Source organism: Muntiacus reevesi, chromosome 3 (assembly GCF_963930625.1).
Source record: "Muntiacus reevesi chromosome 3, mMunRee1.1, whole genome shotgun sequence".
Taxonomy (NCBI): domain Eukaryota; kingdom Metazoa; phylum Chordata; class Mammalia; order Artiodactyla; family Cervidae; genus Muntiacus; species Muntiacus reevesi.
The window spans coordinates 147,002,236-147,021,696 of NC_089251.1; the positions used below are offsets into that span (position 1 = coordinate 147,002,236).

General features: G+C 43.8%; 1 protein-coding gene and 1 long non-coding RNA gene across 5 annotated transcripts in view; one reads left to right on the forward strand and one right to left on the reverse strand.

The window, feature by feature from the left end:
• Positions 1 to 8,111, reverse strand: part of SPATS2L (spermatogenesis associated serine rich 2 like) — a 184,631-nt gene extending 176,520 nt beyond the window's left edge. Inside the window, exon 1 of one of the 4 annotated variants that reach the window (XM_065930871.1) lies at positions 8,015 to 8,111. The gene's annotated coding sequence lies outside the window, so the exon portion shown is untranslated. Of the gene's footprint in view, positions 1 to 7,685; positions 7,931 to 8,014 lie in introns of those variants that run through there. The other 3 variants (XM_065930874.1, XM_065930875.1, XM_065930873.1) reach the window with 3 other exon arrangements.
• On the forward strand, positions 6,021 to 12,231 carry LOC136165020 (uncharacterized). The gene is made up of 3 exons (XR_010662440.1): positions 6,021 to 6,836; positions 9,222 to 9,382; positions 12,059 to 12,231. It is a non-coding gene; the product is annotated as an uncharacterized lncRNA (long non-coding RNA).
• Positions 12,232 to 19,461: the final 7,230 nt, after the last annotated feature.

Here is a 19,461-nt window from a genome sequence, read left to right on the forward strand (position 1 = left end):
GACCACAAGGATGTTGTTGGACTTCTCTTGTTATTAAAGAGTGAGAAAGATTTATGAATGCTTATGAGACAAAAATGAAGGCTGGTTGAGACCCTGAGGGAAAGAGAGATGATGGAAAGACACTTGAGGAAGCAAGAGGGGATGGTGTCCAGACAGATGGGCCTCAGAGCACAGGAAAGTGAAAGGAAGAAAAGGAGTGAGGAAGAAGACACGTTTACAAGGAAGACACAACAGCCCTTTATGAAACTGCTTGTCTTTATTTAGAAATCCGTGTGAAAGACAATTACAGTGTGTGTTAGTTGCTCAGTTGTATCTGACTCTTTGCGACCCCATGGACTATAGATCGCCAAGTTACTCCGTCCATGGGATTCTCCAGGCAAGAATACTGGAGTGGGTTTCGATTCCCTTCTTCAGGGGATCTTCCCGACCCAGGGATCAAACTTGCATCCCTTATGTCTCCCGTATTGGCAGGCAGGTTCTTTACCACTAGTGCGACCTGGGAAGCCTTACTACGTAGAATGTGTAAAATCAGATAAATGCTGAACATAAAAAGAAGGCACTACAGTTTTCTGGAACTCCAGATGTGTCATCTTGGTGAACTATCAAGCTTTCACATCCCTTCAGACCTTGCCTCAACAGGACCTCAAGGGGCTCCCATCTCTGAGAAGAATCACAGCATCGTGTATAGCTGGTGGCCTCTCTGAATGGTTGGTGTCTGTGCTGAACTGATAGGTAAATATGTCTGACATCATCACCACGCATTACCTTAAAGGGTAATACGAGAAAAAAGCCACTCATCGACTATGTAGATTTGATCAAGCTATGTAGCTTGGCAGAGCTACGGCGCCCCTTCCTTAAAAGGATACATAATCCCTACCTTGCAAGATTGCTGTCAGGTTTAAATGAGATAATTAGTGAGTGGTAGCCATCATGATGGTGATGGTTGCATTCTCTTTGTTTTGAATTTCTAGGAACTGGGTGCTGCTGTTAATGAATTAGCGCTTGGCAACAATTAGCATCTTGATCCCCCAAGGAGAATTAAGACGCAATCCTAGCCTGAGGAAGCATAAGACTTGATCCAAGCATGAGGAAGCGTCCTTAAAAATCCTAGTGGCCACCTGAGGTTTGCACCCTTTCCTCATCCAGTACATATTCAGTCTCTGCTTTCAAACTGCCAGGCTTGACACCTGCCCTGTAATGTACTTACCACTCAGCCTTTCTAGGCTCCAGGATGGCCCATCGGTAAAATGAGGTGGGAGGTAGCAATAGCACTGATTTGAGGAAAGATGGAGATAATGCATGTATGTAAACATTGCCTGGTATAGCCCATGCCTGAATACATTTAGGCACAGAGTCTTATCACCACGTGAAATAGCTCGATCCATTACAGGACCACCTTCCTTATACTGACTCCAAATCTGTCTCCCTGAAACTCATACCCATCTGTCCTAGTTTTATAATCCATGGGGTCAGAATCAGAACCTGGGAATGACATGACAGCATGTTTACTCATGTACTAAGCTCTGCTAGGATCACGGTGTCCCACAGATGGCTGGTTACTTGGGACCACGATCAGGGCTGACCTGTTTACACGACTAAGAAAGTTTCAGCCTTCAGTGGTGTTTCCACATTTGCAAGAATCCTTTTCAGGAATTCTAGGCAAGTTGGATGCTACCCAGAAACACACCACTTATACTCCTTACAAGATTTATTTTGCATTTTATGTCATGGTCAGTTCAGCACTTGGCACCAAAAGTAACAACTGCAGATATTCGTATATTCTTTACGTTTCACTACTACTACCCAGGAGGGTCCTAGTAGCATTTCAGCTTTGGTGCAGTAGTAGTAAAATATATTAGAGGCCTGATGTTAGAGTCAAAAAACCCTGGGAGCCTGCCCTGTGCCCCTCCAGACGCTGTGGCCCTTTCCCCACGTCTATATTCCCAATATAGTTACTGAAATCTCACCCAAAGCCTTTCAATAATCAGCTCAAACAACCGTCACTCTTGGAAGGCCCTCACCACTCCCCAAGCAGAAGGAAATTTTCCCTTCTGAGCTCTTTTAGACCTTTGTTTCTGGGATGCATGTTCTTTTTCCTGCTGAACTATGAACTCCTTCCTGGCAGAAACAGGACCTTGTACAACGTGAGTCTTATTAAAAGTTGAAAGAACTGAATTTTGTCCTGATACAATAGACTGGGTATGGCAATTTTTCCCTATCTCACTTTTCATCCCTAGATGGATTCCCAGTTTTTTTTTTTTTTTTAATGTTCAAGAAGCTTTCAAATGAAATGGTTGGATAGCTCTGAAACTGTTGTTGCTGTTGCTTAGTCACTAAGTCGTGTCCGACTCTTTGTGACCCCATGGACCATAGCCCACCAGGCTCCTCTCTCCATGGGATTTCCCAGGCAAGAATACTGGAGTGGGTTGCCATTTTCTTCTCCAGGGAATCTCCCTGACCCAGGGATCAAATCCACTTCTCCTACTTCACAGGCAGATTCTTTACCACTGAGCCACCCAGGAAGCCCTTAGAGCTGATTAGCTTGAATATTTATAGAAACACATGCATGCATGTTAAGTTGCTTCAGTTGTGTCCAATTCTTTGTAACCCTATGGACTGTAGCCCAGCAGGCTCCTCTGTTCATGGGATTCTCCAGGCAAGAATACTGGAGTGGGCTGCCATGCCCACCTCCAGAGGATCTTTCTGACCTCTTTTGGCAGGTTCTGTACCACTAGTGCCACCTGGGAAGCCCATTTATAGAAATGATAACTCTGCGTATAAAATACTGGCATAAGGCCTCAGTGCTTCCATTTGTGCTCGCTAATGGGACCCATCACTCCACCTTAAAATAACGACAGGCTCCTTAATTCTAACTCACAACTGCCAGCCTCCATCATTATCTCAACTCTGGAAAATGCCGAGGTCTCAGAATCCTCACAGCTGATGAATGAAGAGGCTGATTAGAACCACTGAAAAAAAAAACCGGGAAAGAACTCCTTGACTGACTCTTCTTCAAATGCTGGTCCCCTTCATACAATGTCAACATTAATTTCTACATTAACAAATATTTATTGAGGTCATGACTAGGTGTCAAGCTGCAAGTTAGGCTCTGAAGACACAATGATGAGGAGTACACAGGCAATATCAAAGCCCATCTTTTAAAAAAACAAAAAAAAATCACCTTTCTAGTTTATTGATTCTACAGGTCTACTTATCAAGGGTGTGCTACACCCAAGGCTTGTAGACGGTTCAAAGACAGCACACAAGGTCCATGAGTGCCCTCTGAGGACCTGCAGTCTAGTTGGGAAAGCAAGAATTAAGAACACAATGGTATAAGGGGGTATAAGAGAGAGTATATAAGAGTGCCCTAAAGAATGATGCAGGCAAAAGGGCAGAAGAAGAATCCAAAGAGAGTAACATGATTAGGGCAAGTGGACTTAACCTGGAGATTGTGCTTAGGTCAGAGGAAAATGGAAAAGGCATTCTAAAACAGACAGCATGAACAAATGAGAAGGGCAGTGAGATTCAGTTAGTAGGAACAGAAGCTTCATGTTAGAAAAGTAGGAAATAAAGTTGGTAAGTAAAATTTGAGCAAGAGTCAGGTACATTAAAACCAGGTTGAGAGGTTGGGCCAAATGTGGTGGGTAGGGGGCATAATAAGTATTTGAACTAGTGAAGAGTACCAACTTTGGAATCAGACAAACCTAGGTTCAATTCAGTCTTCTTGTGAGACAATCCTTGGATAAGAATTCTAAAGAGCAGAGTTTTAGGAACATTGATAAGGTGAAATACGAAGCACTGGGAGAACTCAATTACAGAGATACAGGATATAATCCTCCTAGAATAGTGATGGCCGAGGGTCTCAGCTATTGGGGGAGATAGTGAGGAAATGTCGGGGCTGGCTCAGAGAAACTCTTACAAAGGAAGAGTTGACAAGATTTGGTGTCCACTTGGGCTTCCCTTGTGGCTCAGCTGGTAAAGAATCCACCCACAATGTGGGAGACCTGGGTTGGATCCCTGGGTTGGGAAGATCCTCTGGAGAAATGAACGGCTACCCAATCCAGTATTCTGGCCTGGAGAACCCCATGGACTATAGTCCATGGAGTCAAAAACAATCGGACAACACTGAGCGACTTTCACTTTCTCTTTACTAATGGAATGAATGAGAGAGAAGTCAGGAATGGTTCCTAGGTCTCAGTCTGAGTGATGAAGTGAACGCTAACAGTAGAAAAGAAAAGGAAAGTCTTTTCATCGTGAAAGGAGGAGGTTTAGCAGAAAAATATAAAAAGTCAATCAGGCATGTAGCTTCTGCCCTAACTACAGGACATCAATCATGAAAACTATTAAACAAGTGCATAAATGAGAACAGAGTTTGAGTTAGGACTACAGTGATTGGTACATATAAGGATAGATGACAACATCACATTTAAGAACATTTTTATTAGAAAATGAAAACACTAGCTGTTAAACAAAAATAATGGGAATGATATACACAGTAGAAATGCATCTTCACAGGCTATTTTTTCTTAGCTATGGTACTTAGGGGATCCTATCCATTATCACAACATTGAATGAATAAACTTCTGTAGAAATTCAACATATGGCCTATTTACATAACAAGCGTCACAACTCCAAATTAGCCATTTTGATGTGTCAAGGAAATAACACCTTCACAGCAGACTACTTCAAAAAAAAATGGAAGAAAAAAAAAGAAAGGTTTGTTTTTGTTCTATAATTATGTGTACTGGTGTTTTTTAACTGTTTGTATCATGAAAATCACATTTGAATTGTGTGATTACACACTCAGACAGAACGGTGATGGAATGAATTGATTGGCTGAATTATGCACAATCATTCAGAGATCAATAAACAGACTCCATCACTTAAATCTGCCCATATTATGCAGCTGCCGTCACGTCCTGTGTCATGCTTGTGAAAGCAACTGTTCTGGGTACAAAAATTGTTAACAGCCATCTGATTCAATTACCACCGTTAAACAACAGTGAAGGGTCTACAGAAGATGACTAGTGAAGAAGCACAAGGGAGCAGTGAGCAGGCGGTATCCATGTCACGCAAAACCCACTCCACTCTACAATCACATGGGGAGACACATGGTTGCCATTTAGATCTTACCATGAGCAATCTCAACTTCTCCCACTTATCCATCAAACAGCAACCCAAAGTCCTTGTCCTGCCTCATAAGATGCTGATTAAAGCTGTGTAAAGGTAACACAGGTAACAGGATGGAGATCACCTAAGTGCCCTCAACACAAAAGCCATAAATGAATATTAATTGATAACAGCACAATTCTATCACCAGAGACAGAGAAACTGATAAAACTTAGAACCAAAAACGAAACATTTCTAAAGCTTGACTTCTGATGGAAAGTATTTCCATCTGCATGGCAAAGTAGGTCTTTGAGATGCTTCCTATTGGCAGAGTATCAAAGACTGCAATGGTGTGGCCTAAGCATTTTCTCTTCCTGATCGTTACAGAGATTGGCTGAGCAGCCTCACAAGCCCACAGAAATCTATCCCCACAAAGGCCACTTGAAAAATCAGTGCAAGCAAAGCAACAGTCAATCGGAGACTTTCATTAGGGGGCTCCCTAAAACAAAATGAATACAAAAGGAGTCTTGATCATTTTGCCTTAGTAAGTACTTTAAATTGATTCCTAGAAAATTATTTAATATTTTCACAGGCAAGGATTAAAGAAAGAAAATTGCCAATTAATATACTCCTTTCCCTGATGCTGAGTTTTGGTTTTTTTTTTCTAACCATCCTCTTAGATATTCTCTGCATTCAAGTGATTGTATTTTTATGCAAATTATCCTTTGGAGCTAGTCGTGTGTGTATGTGCATATGTGTTTAAAGCCACACAAAGATAAAGAATTGGACATATTTTTTGTTCTGCTGCTCCATAAAATAGGTTTTAACAAAGCTTGAGTTTAATCCAAAACTCTAATTAGAGACTGCAGCAGCATTTGCCTGTCCAAATAGAAAATCATTCCCAAAGTTGATTTTCCCCTAGTTAGAGATCCAACAAATATTTTCATACACAGGTATTTTTTTTAATACTACAATTACTTAATAAAAAACCTGCCCCATCTACACAACACACTGTACTTTAGTTGATATAATTTTATAAAGGCCAATCAAATACTTCATACAAAAAGCGACTAGGGACTTCATTTCAGAGTATCTTTCAAAGTAAATGGATTTGTTGCTTGGATATTTTTTCTTTTTTCAGAATGAAGCAATTCTGACTTCCTGTCTCTTTTCTCTGCCATATTACACATCTGCTTAATTTCTAGAAAATAAAATCAATCAGATATGGCAATGAATCGTTCCTTTAGGACAAACTAAACCAGTCATAAAGGTCACACGACCTTACTCTTTCAAATACTGACATAAAGCTCTTCCTCTGCATAGGTTCTAAAATTTGAGTCATTTTTTTTCTGATGTGCGAGAGGATTGGTAAAAGTTTTTAATATAACATTTTTTTTAAAAAATTAAATAAGTGAAAAATAATGCACATAACATTTTATGAAAGAGGCTGTGTTTGAAGTTCAAGGTTTTTCCCTAGTTCTCAAGCTACAGATTTTGTAGCTCACTCAAAGGAAAATGCTGCACAGAAAGAATCTTTAAAATGTCAGGGCTCCAAAATCTTGGCATTTGCTAAAACCCGGACCACTGGGAATCAAAAGCTCAGGAAGTTCACAAACACACACACACCAACCCCCTAAGAGGTGGAAACCTCAAGTTGACAAGATAGGAGGTTTCAGTCTCATCCCTGTCCAGGTAAAACTCTCAACCCTTCATCTCCCACGTCTGCAGTAAGTACTAATCACCAGAGTGCGAGCGAGCGGGGCCGATCTTCCGAGGTACGGAAAAGTCGGGAGTGGGCATAGAGCGGGAAGACCCTCTCGCATCTCCGGAGCCACAGCTGTCTCGAGCTCTGGCCACCGTCGGCCGATTCCGGGTTCGGCCGACTCCGGGTCCGCCCGCCCAGTCGCGGCGACGCGAACGCTTAGTCCCGCGGCCAAGTCTCCAGGCATCGGCTCCCGCCCCCCTGGGACCACCACGGCGAGTCTGCCGGCTCCGGGAGCCGCCGCATCCGGCTCCCACCGGGCACCGAGGGGCGCGGGTTTCCTTGGACCGGCTGCCCCCGGGCCGGACGGCGATCGAGGGCGGGATGCTGCCGGCAGAGGCGGCTCGAAGCAGGAGCGCGGCGGCGGGAGGGCATCGGTCTCCGTCCGCCCGGCGGGTGGAAGGGGGCGCTCGTGTGGGGGAGGGCAGGCGAGGGACCGCGGCCGATTCAGATCCGGGGCGGGCGGGTCCACGTCGGAGCGCCGCCGCCACACGCTCGCCCTGGGCGCGCGAATGTGCGCCGCACCCGGCGCCTCCTCCCGCCCGCCAGCTCGCTCGCCAGTGCCGGCCTGAGAAAGGCAGGACGGCGACCTCCGCGTCCGGTCCGCGCGGCCAGCCCGCGTCGGCGCCGCGCGGGGGCCACACCCAGCGCCCCGGGAGGCGGCGGGGGCTGGGCGACTCAGGCTGCGGATCGCGCGGCCCGGGCTCAGCCACCGTCCCGGCTGCGCAGGCCCGGCCGCGTCCCGGCCCGAGCCCGGCGGGCGGGCGGGGACTGGGTCCCGGGAGGCGGCGGCGGCCGGAGATCCCGGGCTTACCTCTGTGCCGAGCGCCAGCCGCTCCGTCCCGGACCGGGGACGGGGATCGGGGGCGCGGTTGCCGGGGGGGGAGGCGCGGCGGCGGTGGCGGCCCCTGCGGCGCGGAGGGCGGGCCGAGCAGGAGCCGCTGCCTGGGCCGCGCGCCGTCCGGAGCTCGCCCCGCGCTGCCGGCGCTCGCGGCGGAGGGCGCAGCCGGCTCGGCCCGCGGGCTAGATTCCTTCACTGACACAACTCCGGGTCGGCCCGCTCCACGCAGGGACACTCCCGCCCCTCGCAGGCTGCCCCCGCCCGCCGGCCGGCCGGCCAGCCCGCCCCTCGGTGTCACTCACCCAGGCGCACACACCCAGAGCCGGCGCCCCTCGCTCCGGCTCGCACACACAGCGCTGCTCACGCCTCTCTCGGGTTTTGTATCCGCTCACACGCACGTTCTGACACAGATCCCTTCCCTCCACACGCCCTCCCTAGCTCCTTTCCCACCCCACTTTCTAGAAGAATCCCCATACGGCTTCCGCACTTTGCTTGCCCCACACCAGCCTCCTCGCCTTCCCCGAACCTCTGCCTCACTTAAGCTGCCTCTGCGATCAGAGATGGTGCCACCACCCGCACGTGCTGCCGGAGAGGCACCCTCCCCTGCCCAGGAGAAAGAACTTTGCTCCCCCAGCACTGCCTATAAACGCATGAGACTTCTTTTTAGAAAGCGCTAAGGCTTTCTAGTGCTGAGCCAGGCTCAACATGTAAACAAAGGTAGCCGATTTCCGAAATGACCAGAAGAACCAGCCGCGGAAAAAGTAGGGGGGTTGGGTTGGGTCTGACCTCAGACACCCCGAAGTGTCCCGGCCCCTGCCTGTCGCTGCCTCTCACGCTGAGGACTGGTTGCTCTAAACGTGTGTGATAACCAAGTTCCAGATGCACGCCGTGGGCACCAGCCCATGGATTTCTGCCTGAAAGAACAGTAGTCGGCGAGTAAAGGCAGTTTCTCCATCATTATTCATGATGGAAGCACTTTAGATAACACACCTCTTCCAGAGGCAGCAGAGTGAAATGCACGCAGCTCTCCAGTTTATTTATTTATTTCTTTATTTTCAGGGTGACTTAGCCTCCCTTTTTCTCAATACCAATAACTTTCTCAGCGGCTCCTTGGATGTCAAAGCTCCTTAGAAACACACTGCCAGAGTTACTTCTGACTCACGCCCTGCACTCGAAGGGGCCCCTGAGTGTACAGCAGCGTGGTATATCATCCGATGTTCAGGAATTCGTAATTTGAAATTAGATAGAAACACCTTTCTGGCAAAGCTCAAATCTGCTACCGTAGTGTGCTCATGTCGACAAAGCATTGTTCTAATAAGGGATAAAGGAGTCGAAAGTGGAGAAACTTAAATTCTCATGCAACTTATGGTGGTTCTTGTTACCCTGGATGGGAGTATGGGATCATATAATTTAAAAAAAAAAATTGTAAAAGCTTTGTAAGTGTTAACTCAATTACTCCTTTAAATAGTCCAGTCAGATAGGTAGTATTTTTGAACTTTTTTTTAATAGATAAAGTGAGTCAAGAAGAGGAGAAATGGTAGAGGGAGGATTTGAACCTATACAGTCTGGCCCCACCGATGCTACTGAAAAGAACACTTGCTTCTAGAAGCCATATTACATGCAAAGATAAAGGATAAACTTCATACTGTTGATCGACTTTCGATGGAAAGGTAACTTGTAACAGTTTGACTTGGAATTTGATGCATTTTTTAAAAGGTCTTCTGGCAAAATAATTCACTTAAGTTTTGAGGAGTTTCTCCTCAGAATTCCAAAATGAGTAAAAGTTATTGTTTTCCTAGGAAGGGCTTTGGAGCTAACATTGAGCTCAGTCCTATCATTCCATTCTTCTACTTCATTACCTCCTGGGACTCCAAAGCCAATTTGTTTAAAAGTCTGAAGGAAGAAAGCCTTCACCACCTGGATATGACCAGAGAGAAGAAAGGGTTTTCAGAGGCCTGTACGTGGCCTTTTCCCTTTGAGGGCTATTTCTCAGTAAGTAGGTAGTCACGCTTGCTTAGCCACTCATTGGAGTCTGACTCTTTGTGACCCAATGGACTATAGCCCACCAGGCTTCTCTGTCCATGGGATTTTTTTCCAGGCAAAGTAGGTAACTGGTATGTGTATGGAGAGTGAAAATATTAAAGCATTGAATTTGATGAAAATTAAATAAATGGAGAATGGGTGTATAGTAGTAGCCACTGTAACACAAATTAGACTAAAACTAATTCTCTACTGGGAATGGAGGCCTAGTCCATCAAGAGACAATTATAAAGTAAAAGAAAATAATTACAACTTTCATTAGTCACTTAAGGGACCTAGCAAAAGAAGTAAGACTTTTAAAAGTTTATACAAGGACTTCCCTGGTGGTCCAGTGGTAAGACTCCACGCCCCCAGTACAGGGGTCCCTGGTTCGATCCCTGGTCAGGGAACTAGATCCTGCATGCATGCTGTAACTAAGAAGTCCACGTGCTGTAACGGTGATCCTGCAAGCCACAATGAAGAACCAACACAGCCAAAGTAGATAAATAATAAATATTTAAAAGTTTACACACAGTGAGTTTCAAATAAAACTTCAACCTTTGGGTACTCAGATTAATTTACTCTAGGGAAAGAAAAGTGAAAACTTCTGTTTCTGAGAGGGAGGGTTTACTCAATAAGCATTCAAATTGATTATTGAAAAATATGTAAAAATTTCTTGGACATCAAATAACTAACAAAGCAGTATTTTGATGAGTTAAGCATAAATGATTTTTAAAACATGAGATAACATTCCTATAATTTCATGGAGGTAGAAACATTCAAAGAAGTAGAATATGAAAAAGATATGTATTGGTATTGGCACCAGATATTGAGAATTTACTTGAAAAATTACATTATTTGAAAGTTTAATCAGAAGGTAATATGTTTAAAGCTAGTATGACTTGTTCAAAATGATTCTGTGATTATAATCCATGAATCTTATTTTACTATTTTCTAAGCTAATACAAAAGTGAAAGTCTTTCCTTAAGCAAACAAATGGAATCATAAGAGTAAACATTTCCTGAAAGATGAACAAAGTAGTTTGTATACTATTTTCACACAGGTATTTTTCATCTGTATCTACTGCTTCCCTCCATATAGTCACTTACCCCCTTTATCTGACGTGCTTAATTATAAACATGGGGGAACAATACGTTTCCTACAAGGAGGCTGACCTTTTCCTTGCAAGATTTCAGCAAAATACCATAGTTCTATTTTCCAGCTTCTAGATTGTCCTGATTCTCTAGGCATGGCCATACAGACATGGACACCACTCGGATCCCAGAAGCCTGTTTCAGGGCATGGTCAGCTGTCTTTAGGATTTGGATATCCAAATGAGTGTGAGGACAGAGAGTGACTTTAGTTGTCAGGCTCCAGACCACTGGGCTCCAGAGTGCTATTCAGACCTACTGGAAGGTCTTTTATCTAGAGAGCCTTGACTTTGACTAGCTGCAGGGACTGGGTGGTATCTGGCAGATCTCCTCTGGGGAGGAGATAAATGTGCTCTGTGTGTGTAAGTGTGGTATTCATTAGAACTGTTTACAAATATCCCAGCTCTACCTCCTTCAAAACATATGGGAGGATTACCTGTCTGCAGCCTACTGGAGTCCCTTGGACTGCAAAGAGATCAAACCAGTCAATCCTAAAGAAAATCTGCCCTGAAAGTTTACTGGGAGGACTGATGCTGAAGCTGAAGCTCCCATACTTTAGCCACCTGATGCCAAGAGCTGACTCATTGGAAAAGACCCTGATACGGGGAAAGATGGAGGGCAACGGGAAAAGGGGACGGCAGATAATGAGATGGTTAGAGAGCATCACTGACTCAATGGACATGAATTTGAGCAAACCCTGGGAAATAGTGGAGGACAGGGAGGCCCGGCTCCATGGGGTTGCAAAGAGCTGGACACAGCTTAGCGACTTAACAATAACAAAAGCCTGCTGATGTACAGAGTAGCTCTGGGACTTGCTTCAGCCAGTGAAAAGTAGATGGAAGTGATGAGTATCGATTCTGGGCAGAAGTTAAGACCTAGTGCAGGTATGACCCTGTTCTGTTTTTCCCTGTAGCACCTAGCCCGCAAGGTGCTTGTGATGGCTACTCTATTGGACTGCAGTGAATGACGACCTTGAGCAATGCCATACCTGCCTACCGTCCCTTACTGGACCTGAGCAAGAGTGAGAAATAAAGTCACTGAAATCTAGGGGTTGTTTGTCTCTGCAGTATAATCTAGCCCATTCTGATTAAAAGTAGCGAGGAAAAAAGATATAAATAATTGCAGGGCACATCAAAGCAGAGAATGGCTAATAATTCTACAACTCTTTCCTCCCAGGTGCACAACTAATTCACATTTTTCAGCCTCCTGTGTAGTGAAGTGCGGCCATAGGACTGAATTCTGCCAAGTGGAATGTAGATGAAAGTTTTGTGCTCCACCTCCAGTCTCCACTGTGGAAAACCTGCATGATCTCTCATCTCCATCTGTTGCATGGAAACTAAGGATTCTAGAGCGGGAGTCAGCAAACTTTTTCTATAAAGGGCCATATGGTAAATATTTTAGGCTTCATGGGTCATGAGTGCTCTGTCATAACTATCTGCTGTTTTACAGGGAAATAGTCATAAGCACTATGTAAACAAATGGACATTGTGTTCCAATAAAACTTTATTTAAAAAAAGCAGGCAGTGGGTCCACATTTCCTCAGGGTGATTATTTGCTGACTTCTTACCTAGTGGAGGGTAGAAACACAGGATGGGGGGATCCTGAGTCTCTGAGTTCCTCTATGGTATTTACTTGCTGAACACACACATTGAAATGTTATCTGAGTTAAAAAAAAGCAAACTTCTGATGAGTTAAGCATAATTAATATGCTATTTTATCCCAGATTGCAGAAAAAATTCTGGATGGATTAATAAACTATAGAAGACTAAAAGAAAATGTAGGAAATTCTTTAACAACACTGGTTATCTTTGTAAAACTAGTTAGAAATATGATAAAACCCCAGAAACTATAACAGAAAAGATTAAATAGATTTGACTACAGAACAAACAACCCAAACATTTTTATGCAGTGACAGGTACCATAAACAATATTACTTAAAGGGGAAAAAATAAATGCAACATATATTCACAGTAGGAAAGATTAATATGCAAAATGCCAAATAGCTTCTAGAAATCAATATAAAAAAAGAGAAGCAGCAAAATAAAAACAAACACAGGATGTGAAGAAGTAATTTTTCAGAAGGAGGAATATGTGCTAATGAACATATGGAAACATATTCAGCCTCATCAACGATCAGAGTGTAAATTACAACAAGACAGCATTTTTTACTTATTACACTGGCAAGGAAAAGTTTTAATATAAGATGTTTGTGAGTGCACATTAAAAATACAACTTTCATATTCAACCAACTGTAGTATGAATTGATGATATAGTATGAACATTTCTGGAAAGCAGTTTGCAGTATCTGTAAATGTTAAAAATGCATATATACTTAGACCATGCAATTCCACTGCAAGTAAGCTATCTTACAGAAATACTTATGTGTGCAAGAGTGTACTTACATGTATGTCTGTTACAGTGTTATTTGTAAGAGAAAAAATTCAGACTGCACTTCAACACTTATGAATAGAGGAATGGTTAGAAAAACTGAATGTATATACACTGTGGAATAATAAATAACAGTTTAAAAATCAGGGAGCTATGCATGTGTTGACCCAGAATAGTGTTCATGACATATTTTTTGAGTGATAAGAGCGAGTCAGAACAGTATGTACAATATGTGCTCTAAAAAAGGGGGAAGGAGGGCGGAAGTCTACTTATCTTGAAGGATATGCACCCTGTTGACTTTGCTAGCCCTTATATGAAAACATTTTAAACTTTGTACACTTCTCTTTTTCCCTTTGTATATCATTTTTATAATTACAATGTCTTTAAAACGTGAAAGGACAGAAGTCAGAGAGACTGAAAAAGAAGCCCGTTGTGGGTCCTGGCCAACGCTGAGAGGTTGAGGGCTGGACGGGCATAAGAACAAAGACTTGCTGAAGACTTGCTGAGGCAAATCCACAGGATGAGTCACTCCCTTGGAGTTCCAGTGGCAGCAGACCGAGTCGTTATGACTTGGAACCAGGGTTCTGCTTGGAAATTTTCCAGGAAAGAGGAACACTTAGGGTGAAAAGAGAAAGGATAACCTTGCTGGCCTAAGGGCAAAACATGTTGGAAACACAAAAACCATGTCCCTTGGCTGAACTTTCTTAGTCTATACAGGCGCTACATATTACGTTATCTTTTCATTACTCCAGATTTTGTTTAGGTTAAAAACCTTCTCAGAAGCTGAAATGAATATATACCTAATAGAAAGTTTTCTTATTTATTTTTTATTTGGCTTTAAAGTTTCCATGTCACTGTGTATTCTAGGAAGACAATTCAAGGTTCATTCAACCTTAGTTGTGCCAACAGGAAGACAAATGGCCCCAGTGTGTGTTATAGATGTATAGGTTGTCACTCTTTCAGGATGACTTTCATTCGTTCTCTGATGTGTATTAGCAATTTCTGTTGACCAAGAGTAGTTTTGTCACAAGTCTGATTCTAGTGAGATGGAATGCCGTGTATGTTTATTGACTGTTTAGGCAAAGCCATGTTGGTGTGTTACTTAACAGAAAGTTTTATCTCTTGGGTATAGCTTGTATTCCAAAAGTCCCCATATTATTGACTATTACTTTTTACCTTATAAACAAAAGCCCACCATAGGAATGAACCAAAGGCAGATTCGGGCATTTTTCTGGTTGGTTCTACCCTGAGTGCCTTTGCCCCTCCCACACGTGGGACTGGCCTTGCCTGGTGTGGAGCCTGAGATGTTGCATGTCTGGTGATAGGAAATGCTGTTTTAGTTTGCTAGGACTGCCATAAGAGAGCACCGGAGATGGGGTGGGCGGCTTACAACAGGAATTTATTGTCTCGGAGTTCTGGAGGATGAAAGTCTGAAAGGCTGGTGTTAACAGCCTTAATTTCTCTGAGGGCTGTGAGGGAAGGATCTGTTCCGGGCTTTTCTGCTTGGCTTATAGATGGCTGACTTTTCCCTGTGTCTCTTCACATCATGTCCCCTCTATGTGCAATGGTCTTCATGGACAAATTTCCTGTTTTTATAAAGACACCAACCATATTGGATTGAAAGTGAAGTCGCTCAGTCGCGTCTGACTCTTTGCGTCCCCGTGGACTGTAGCCCACCAGGCTTCTCCGTCCATGGGATTCTCCAGGCAAGAATACTGGAGTGGGTTGCCAGTTCCTTCTCCAGGGGATCTTCCCGACCCAGGGATCGAACCCAGGTCTCCTGCATTTCGGGCAGATGCTTTAACCTCTGAGCCACCAGGGCTCACCCTGATGACTTTGTGGGCTTCCACGGTGGCTCAGCAGTAAAGAATCTGCCTGTAACACAGGAGACATGAGGGATGTGGGTTCAGTCCCTGGGTCGGGAAGATCCCCTGGAGGAGGGCCTGGCAACGCACTCCAGTATTCTTGCCGGGAGAATCCCATGGACGGAGAAGCCTGGTGGGCTACAGTCCACGAGGTCACAAAGAGTTGGGCACAGCTGAAGTGACTTAGCATGCACAATGACTTCATATTAAAGACCCCACCTCCAAATGAGATGACATTCTGAGGTACTGGGGGTTAGGACCCCAATATACCTTTTTTCTTTCTCTCTTTTTTAAAATCTTTGTAGGGCATGACAGCAGGGACAATTCAACCACAACTGATGGCATAATGAAGTTAACAGTAAAAGTGGGGTCAGAGCCCAGCTCTCTGACTAGTTACCCAGGATTTTTTTTTTTTTAAATCAGACCTCCCTACCTCTGTGTTCCAAGCAGTCTTCCTGTCCCTTTCTGGGGGTTCCTATTGATTCCAGGGCATTTCTATAATGTAATAATTAGGTAATTGGGCATTTATCTCCCTGGTGAGAGATAAACACTGGCTCTGAGGGACCGTGTCTTTTGTTCCTGGGTCTAGCACAGTGCCTGACTCAGACAAGGTAACTGAATGAAGGGTAACATCTGTCTTGTAAAGAGGGCCAGTTCACACTGCCATTTGTCTTCCTGGTCGCACAACTAAATATAAGTACCTCCAGACTCAGCCCTGTGAAACAAAGTGACATGAAAACTTGAAAAACTTAAAAATCCTTACTAAGTATATTGTGGCACATTGTGGACAGAACCTTCTAGATGGGGTGGTGGAGTAAGGAAATCCAAAACAGGCATCCTTACATGCAGTTGCTTCAGAAGCAAAGCAAGTTCAGCCAAAGGATAGTGCGCCCAGCTTACATTCATAATGAACTTTAATGTCTAACTTAAAAATTACATTTAGATAAAGCAGAAATGCTGCTGTAGAAATTATTCAGAGGTGAGTAAATAGAGTTCATGAGGAAGGCCTATGGGAGTTGTGTGTTTTTAAAACCAAGAGAATACAAGTCATAGGGTAAGTTAGTAAGTCTTTAAGTGGAAACACAGGGATGTTCATGAGTTTTTTTGTCTCTGCTGAAGACAGAACAAGAATACTTTATGCCGCAGCAAGCAAGGGTTGGGTTGACTATGAAGGAAGCATTTCCTGATGGAATACTAAATATCAGGGTGGCTTGGATTCCAATACAAGCTTCAGTTTTGCATCTTTCTATCACTTAAATGAAAACTCCTAAAATATCGCAAGCCAAGCTCTTTCACTTACTAGCCACAAGACTGTGGAAAAGTTACATCTTTTCACTGAGAGTCTGTTTCCTTACTTATAAAATGTGCTTAATTTTTACCTCAGAGAGTAGTAAGAGATTGAATATGAAGCGTGTAGTAAGCTCCATGCACACTGTAAGTTCTGCAGAAATAGTGTTATTAATGAACTTGAGAGCAAATATTTTAAATTCTGATTTATTATTCTAAACACTGCATGTGCTATTTCATTTTGGTTTCACAATAATCATGTGAAGTAGGTGCTTTTATTTCCATTTTACAGGTGAGAAAAATGAGGCACAGAGAAATTAAGTAACTTGCCCCCAAATCATAGAGATAGCAAGTAACAAAGCTCCAGAGTAAATCCAGCCCATCTGTCTCCAGAGCCTGTGTTTCTAGTCACTTGACTAGCAACCTTTACATGTTTCTAGCAACTAAACATTAGATTTTTTTAAAATAAAAATGTGGTGTGCTCTTTAAAAATTGAGTCTAGTGGTCCCCAGCCATTCAATGTCCTTTTTATTTTTACCTTCCATGTTTTGAATGGTTTTATTTACTAAAGTACTTCAGTGACAAATAATAGTTTATTTTTCATTGCTGTTAATCAAAGAAATATGTGACAGAGCTCCAGATCAATATGAAGTAACAGCATGATCTTATAAAAAATCTTGTCAGAAGCAAACAACTTGATGTTTTGGTTGGCTCATGCAATTTTATCACTGCATGGCTTGCACCAAGGTTTCTGAAATACCTGTAATAATTAGCTGGTCTTCTTTCCACTCTGAAGTTCACAGAAGTTAATATCCTGTGATGAATCATCTATGGTACTGATATATGAGTTCCTTCTACTGAGACATCATAGTAAGTAGGTTCCCCCCACGAACGATTCCTCCATTGATTAAATGCACTCTGAAGACACAGATGTACTACACTGTTGATGTTGTTCTGTCACTGCAGCACGCCAGGCTTCCCTATCTTCCTCTATCTCCTGGGGTTTGCTCAAATTCATGTCCATTGAGTCGGTGATGCTATCTAACCATCTCATCCTCTGCAGCCCTCTTCTTTTGCCTTCAATCTTTCCCAGAATCAGGGTCTTTTCCAATGAGTTGGCTCTCCCCATTAGGAGGCCAAAGTATTGGAGCTTCAGCTTTAACTACATTAGTATTTCTCAAATAGTGTGGTCAGTAGTTTTGGAAAGGTCTAGTTAAGGTCCAGAATGTATTTTAAATATATATATATATGTATATTCCATTACTAAATGTTGAAAGTGAATGTTTTAAAGTAGGGGGGAAAAATCAAATCACTGGTTGTAGGTGAGTGTGGAAGGTTTCTCTGCAGCTGGAGGCTAAGGTAGCCTGAGGAGATGAGGATCTGGCATTAGAGCTGTCCGCTGAGTGGGTGCCTGTGTGTGTGTGTACATGTGCGACTATGCAGGGGGCAATTATGGGGGAGAAACAAGCGATGGTGTGATAGTATACCACCTCTAAGGGGAAAAAACGGCCCCAGTTGGTAGCACTTGCCAATTTCCATGTTATAAATGCTCCTACCATGGCCAATTTCAAACTACCAACAGTTTGACAACATTATTTATTTATATTTATTTTAATATATTTGTGTATTTAACAGTTGGCTCTATTAAGCCAGCATAAGCCTCTTCCATCAGATCCCTGGAAATAAACAAACTTGTTTATCAGTAGTCTCAGGATAGAACCTGGAGATGCTATTGATGAGAACGAGCGTCTGGCAGGGCAGGTGAAGGAGAAAGTCAAGAAAACAGAGTTTCTAAGATGAAGCCTATGACTGACGACTTAGAGCCAGAAATGACCCTGAACCAAGGAAGCTACAAAGAGGAGAAATTTTGGAAGGCAGCAATCTAGTTGCCAAACTGGGAATGAAAGATTTGGGTCCAGGGGCTTATCACAGAGGTGATAACTAACTGGACAAGGCCAAGAGGGGAGGAAGATGATGCAGGACAAGTAGGGTTAGGATCTGCTCACCCCAGACCAGATGCATTTCTGCACCAATCGAAGTTCTTGTCTGATATAGCCAACTTGCAAACTAGATACTAAGGAACAGGGAGAGAGTGGGGATTTCATTCCAAGAATTCTAGTACGGGATGAGGAAGAAGGAGGAAAGACAGTTACTAGGACTAGGACATAAGATAAAAGCCAAACTAACAACCCTACTCGAAGTCTGCTTCTCTGAAAGAGAGCTCTGTGTGTATTAATGGCTCAGCCGTGTGCACCTCTTTGCGACCCCATGGACAGTAACCCACCAGGCTGCTCTTCTCCAGGCAAGAATACTGGAGTGGGTAGACATTTCCTTCTCCAGGGGATCTTCCTGACACAGGAATCGAACCCCACTGCAGGCAGATTCTTTACTGTCTGAGCCCCTAGGGATCTGCTGCTGCTAAATCGCTTCAGTCGTGTCCGACTCTGCGCAACCCCATAGACGGCAGCCCACCAGGCTCCGCCGTCCCTGGGATTCTCCAGACAAGAACACTGGAATGGGTTGCCATTGCCTTCTCCAGTGCCTGAAAATGAAAAGTGAAAGTGAAGTCGCTCAGTCGTGTCCTACTTAGCGACCCCGTGGACTGCAGCCTACCAGGCTTCCCCGTCCATGGGATTTTCCAGGCAAGAGTACTAGAGTGGGTTGCTATTGCCTTCTCCGACTGGGGAGCTACTTAAATCCAAATCTGAAAAGTTTCCACCAGACGTCCCTTTTTGCCAAAAGCCACAAGCGGAAGAACAGATGGCCTACCCGTAGCAGTCAAGTGCTTGCAGCTGTGAGCAGAGACGTGTCCTGTCTCCGTGCAAGGGAACAGGTAGGTCATTCTACTAAAGAGTAAACTGCTTTGGTTGTGAAGAATTCAGACATTGCAGTGAAGTTTTTCAGTGTGGAAAATCAAATTACGTTTAGCATCTCACAGCCTGGTGACTAAACTCTCTAGGCTACTCCTGGTCTGACAATACAACACTTTTCCTGCTCCCCATGATATCAGGACCAAATTTCTGGATGTCTGAAGATGGT